General features: G+C 47.9%; 1 pseudogene; it reads right to left on the bottom strand.

Annotated features, from left to right (window-relative positions):
- Positions 1-6,000, bottom strand: part of LOC115168905 (protein AAR2 homolog) — a 41,865-nt pseudogene that overhangs the window by 10,010 nt on the left and 25,855 nt on the right.

Raw genomic sequence — 6,000 nt, 5'->3', positions numbered from 1 at the left:
CTAGTCTTCTACACAGCAGTCTATGGGCTAGTCTTCTACACAGCAGTCTATGGGCTAGTCTTCTACACAGCAGTCTATGGACTAGTCTTCTTCACAGCAGTATATGGGCTAGTCTTCTACACAGCAGTCTATGGACTAGTCTTCTACACAGCAGTCTATGGGCTTGTCTTCTACACAGCAGTCTATGGACTAGTCTTCTACACAGCAGTCTATGGACTAGTCTTCTTCACAGCAGTCTATGGGCTTGTCTTCTACACAGCAGTCTATGGACTAGTCTTCTACACAGCAGTCTATGGGCTAGTCTTCTACACAGCAGTCTATGGGCTAGTCTTCTACACAGCAGTCTATGGGCTAGTCTTCTACACAGCAGTCTCTTCTGGACCGTGGGGATTACTTTCATTACAGAGCCGAAGTTCAGCAGTAATGAGAGGATGGAGCAGGGCCCAGTGTGTGTTTACTTCCCAGGTAGCCTGGGTCAGGACTAAACGAAGGTGCATATCACCACACACCAAACAGACAGGAGACAGAGCCAAGAAGAGGAGGAGGAGGACGAAGAAGGAGAAAGGGAGAGAGAGAGAGGGCAGTTTCTTGGATTGTGAGTCGGTCCATAATGATTGAATCATCTGAGTAATGCTCCTTCTGGGTAAACAACAAAGACAGTAAATCTTTTGGGTGAGTCCATCTGAGACCCGTCCAGTAAAACCCTTCTCACATGGGCTTCCTATTACGCAACATCGCTTTGTGTGACATCACTATGATAAATGTCATGTGTGCCACTCACGTGTGAGAGCAACAAAAGAGAACAGAGTATGTAAACAGCAACAACCCTTAGCCCCCTTCCCTAGCCCCTACAACTTCAGTGTTTGCATACTGATCGTGTATAGGATTAAGCAAAATGGCAGATGCTTTTCTAAGCCCATCTCAAAGGTGTCATCACTATTTTGCCCATAGGTTTCCTTCAAATCTACAGTCCCATTCGTATTGTGATACAAATTAAACAAACCTTTTTCAGATAAAAACAATACCAATTATCTGCATATTTCATTCTTGTTTACATTAAATAGTGACGCCAGTGAAAATAGCCATAGGGGACCACCCAGCCCACTCCCACTGTTAGGGCCTTGCCTACTCCTTAGAGGGAGTATTACATTGTGTGTGTGTGTGTGTGTGTGTGTGTGTGTGTGTGTGTGTGTGTGTGTGTGTGTGTGTGTGTGTGTGTGTGTGTGTGTGTGTGTGTGTGTGTGTGTGCGCGCGCATGTGTGCGTGTGCAAGCATTTGTCTGTATTGCCTTGGTTGAGTTGAAGGTGCTTGGGTTGCTAAATCTAAAAGCCTTTGGCATGATCTCAAACTCTTGGTCATATCTATAACAAATTGGCCATAAATCCAACCATTTGGCCCCATCTCAAACCTCTGGCCATATCTTAAGTCCTCAGCTGTATTTATAACCATTAGGCCCCATCTCAAACCGCTGGCCATGTCTCAGTCCTCAGCCATATCTATAACCATTTGGCCGGATCAAGCCCTGTATTGTGTGTATATCAGGGCTGTGTTTATTGCCCGTGGTTTACCATTGGTATGAAAGGTCTCCCATAGGTCAAGCTCGTGGCCACCTTGCTCCAGTATGCCTGTCCCTGACGTACACACTGACAGAGACACACAGTACACAGAGACACACACACACACACACACACACACACACACACACACACACACACACACACACACACACACACACTCCCACAGAAAGAGACACATGCAAACTTTGACAGACACACACACACACACTGACAGAGGCTTGTCAAATTAAACTCTTTTAGTTGCAGTGGTGACAGCAGCACGAGACAGGGCTCAGATTAGAACTGAATAACTGAGGTGAGAGTGGGATTCTGGCCAGGGAGAGAGAGAGAGGAGGGTGGGGATTCTGGCCAGGGAGAGAGAGAGAGGAGGGTGGGGGTCTGGCCAGGGAGAGAGAGAGAGGAGGGTGGGGGTCTGGCCAGGGAGAGAGAGAGGAGGGTGGGGGTCTGGCCAGGGAGAGAGAGAGAGGAGGGTAGGGGTCTGGCCAGGGAGAGAGAGAGAGAGGAGGGTGGGGGTCTGGCCAGGGAGAGAGAGAGGAGGGTGGGGGTCTGGCCAGGGAGAGAGAGAGGAGGGTGGGGGTCTGGCCAGGGAGAGAGAGAGAGAGAGGAGGGTGGGGATCTGGCCAGGGAGAGAGAGAGAGGAGGGTGGGGAGCTGGCCAGGGAGAGAGAAAGATGAGGGTGGGGGTCTGGCCAGGGAGAGAGAAAGATGAGGGTGGGGGTCTGGCCAGGGAGAGAGAAAGATGAGGGTGGGGGTCTGGCCAGGGAGAGAGAAAGATGAGGGTGGGGGGATAAAGGGAAGACAGAGAGCCTGTTATCCCACCAGCCCAATCCAGTCCTCCAACCAGCCATCCTGGGCCTCACTGTCCTGGCTGGCTGTCCCGTGAAACCTGGTTCCCCCTCCAGAAGCCTGTCTGTAAAATCTGTCCGGGCACTAGACCACAGAAATAGGAGAGGGTGATAGAGGGCGAGGGGGAGGGGGAGGGGGGGAGTGAAAGACAGAGAGAGAAAGACAGTGAGAGAAAGAGAAAAGAAGAGAGGTGGGGGAAGAGAAAGAGGAGTGGGGAGAAAGATCTACTGTTATACTTGAGGGAAGAAAAGAGAAGAAAATAGATTTTTCTGGACTTTTATAAGGTCTGTGAATGAATCACAGGTCCTACTGTACCATGAGACTTAGACTGTGATTAACGGGCTAGCACTTCACACACCTGCTGGGGAAGACAAAGAGAGAGAGAGTGATTTGAAATGCTGCTCAGTAGACTGTATACAAATATATGGATTACAATTTACCCAGATGACCCATACTCTCTAAAAAAATACATAGGTACAGACACACAGACCACTGGGACTTTCAAATGTGTGATCACTCCAATACTGCCTGTGCCCAAACCAGGTACTGCCTCATTGCTCCTAACCTCCTGCTGAGGATGGTACTCTCCATTTATCCTCCTCCCCTAAATTCCCGAGGATGGCATGGTCCATTTATCCCCCTCTACTTCAGATTTTACAGATGCTCTTACCCAGAGCGACTTACAGGAGCAATTAGGGTTAAGTGCCTTGCTCAAGGGCAGACTAGGAGATTTTTCATCTAGTCAGCTCAGGGATTCGAACCAGTAACTTTTCGGTTACTGGCTCAACGCTCTTAACCGCTAGGCTACCTGCCACCCCCAATGACAATTAACTCCTGAGGATGGTATGGTCCATTAATCCTTCTCCCCTAAATTCCTGAGGATGGTACCCTCCATTTATCCACCTCCCCTAAACGTCTGAGGATGGTATGGTCCATTTATTCACCTCCCCTAAACTCCTGAGGATGGTATGGTCCATTTTGCCTCCTCCAAAATGCTGTTACAACACAAATGGGATTTAGACATGCACGGAGCAGGCACTATTTAAACACACTAAAGGCTTTTAAATGGCTGTTTAAGTCATTGGAAAAATACCATTCTCTCCCTCTCCCCAGAAGTGAGCAGGGAGGTTTTTGGGTGGATAGCCTAACTCTCAGTAATAAAGAATAAGAAACATGGCTGCTGCTGACTGTATAGCCATCCCCATATACACAGCTGAAAGTCATATTGAGCTCTGACTTTCCCTTTTGCCTTTCCTCTCCCTCCCTGAGCCTTTGACAGGGATGTCGCCAGGGCCAAGAACTGCTGGGAGAGGTCATCTTTCACTTCAATGCGCTCACTCCAACACACAGACACTAAGAAAACAGAGAGGCCATGAAGATCTGGGCTCAGCCCCGCCCACAGCAAGCTGGGCCTTTTTATTGTTTACTTTTTAAAGACATTCTTTCATAAAACGGATAGAGAGAAATGGGGGGATGCAGGGAGGGAGGTTGTATTCCAGGGCTCAGATCCTCTCTGCTGTGATAGGGTCTGCCAGGGAGTAGCACCGCATGCCAAAGGCTACACACACACACACACACACACACACACACACACACACACACACACACACACACAGACACAGAGACACACAAAGCTCTCCTCTGACTGGCCGGTAGGGATATGGTTAGCCAGGGAGGGTGAAACAACGAGAAAGGGAGAGAGTGAAAGACAAAACCTCTTACAAACAGCGAGAAAGACAGAAACCTGAGAAAGATAGTTACAGTAGTATACCACTGGGCAACAACTGGTTGAATCAACGTTGTTTCCACATGATTTCAACAACAAAAATTCTATGTGATGACTGACATTGAATCAAGGTGGACAACTGATTGGATTTCCAAAAAGTCATCAACGAAAGGGAATTTGGTGGGGTTTTTTCACCCAACTTTTTTGGTTATTATTATTATTTCACATTGAATTCACATTAGATGACAACACAACCAAAGCTAAATCAAAACTAGACATTGAAATGACGTTTGTGCCAAGTGGGATATCCAAAACTACATGATCCACAGGAGAAGGCGAGCATGGCAGACAGACTCAGCAGTGAGATCAATGAGAGTTCCCTGCTGCTCCACACTTCACACAGCAGGAGGAAATGACACATCCACAGAGGAAAGACGGCAGGAGGGGAGATGAGGGGAGGGAGGAGGAGAGGAGAGAGGACGAGAGGCCTCAGGTAGAGTAGAAGTGGAGATGGTGCAGCATCAGGAAGTGTGTGGCTTAAAACTGGGTCTTGACAAGAAGCTTTGGTGTTGGTTACATGGTGGGTCACAAGGAAATCCAATTGTTGTGGTTAGAAAGATGTTTCAATTTAGTGTTTAAAAAGTACTATATAAAATGCAATCTCTAATCGTCCATTATTGAAATGGAGGTGGCGATATGTTGAGAGAGGTTGTTTTGAGCCCTGTGTCAGACAAATGTAACACTGTCTGTTTTTAGTGAGAAAACTCCCGAGAATAGTACCTCCTCTGTCACCGTGTGTGTGTGTGTGTGTGTGTGTGTGTGTGTGTGTGTGTTGGTACTGTATGTCCCCAGTCAACCTCCATCCCAAGAGTCAGAATCTCATTGCCAAACTCAACGATATGATTTCTTGCGCCCTTATCCTTGCCTACAGCTGCAGGGTGTACATTACAATACAATATTGTCACGCCCTGATCTATTTCACCTGTTCCTGTGATTGTCTCCACCCCCTCTAGGTGTGGTTTTGACCTTTTGGTTTTGACCTTTTTGCCTGTCCATGACCATTCTCTTGCCTACCCTTTTGGATTAATAAACATTTTAAGACTCCAACCATCTGCCTCCTGTGTCTGCATCTGGGTCTCGCCTTGTGTCATGACAAATATGAAAAGAAAGGAAAATAACTGCACCTTGTAAGATGCTCATAGAGGCTTCATTCATAACTAGCAAGGTTTTGACCACTTCAGTAGGTTCACTTAGGTAGTAGTTGTTGAAGCGTCACTTCATTAAAGTTAGCAGGCCAATACAGCAGGCTTTCATACCAAGTATCTCTCACACACACACACACACACACACACACACACACACACACACACACACACACACACACACACACACACACACACACACACACACAAAGACACACATGTCGGCTGTTGACCAGGCTTCAAAGGGCCATGGCCTTGTTTTCAGCTCTTGCCATCAATTACTTCTGCAGATTACTATAACAGAACACATTGTTCACACGCATAGCTCTCTTCTGAGCATAGTAACTAACACACTCTGAGCTTCACACACGCTCTCTCAAGCACTGTTCCTCACACACTCGCACACATACACACACACGCAAACACTCCTTGGGAGAGTGCACGTGCCTGCCTCACGTTTGGGTCATGGAGACAGACATGTGAAGCCTCCGTGGCTGTGGAGCCCAGAGTGAGCGGAGAGGAAGTCCAGCTCGGTCATCAACACACTTTAAACTTCAGAGGGGGGGAAGGAATAACCAGGAAAAAACACAGTGAGGGGGCTCCACAACTGACCCTCGGGGACCAGGACTGTATGAGAGGGAGGGGCAGCC

Source organism: Salmo trutta, chromosome 30 (assembly GCF_901001165.1).
Source record: "Salmo trutta chromosome 30, fSalTru1.1, whole genome shotgun sequence".
Classification (NCBI taxonomy): domain Eukaryota; kingdom Metazoa; phylum Chordata; class Actinopteri; order Salmoniformes; family Salmonidae; genus Salmo; species Salmo trutta.
Note: the sequence above shows the minus strand (reverse complement) of the source record. Positions and strands in the feature narration are given on the sequence as shown.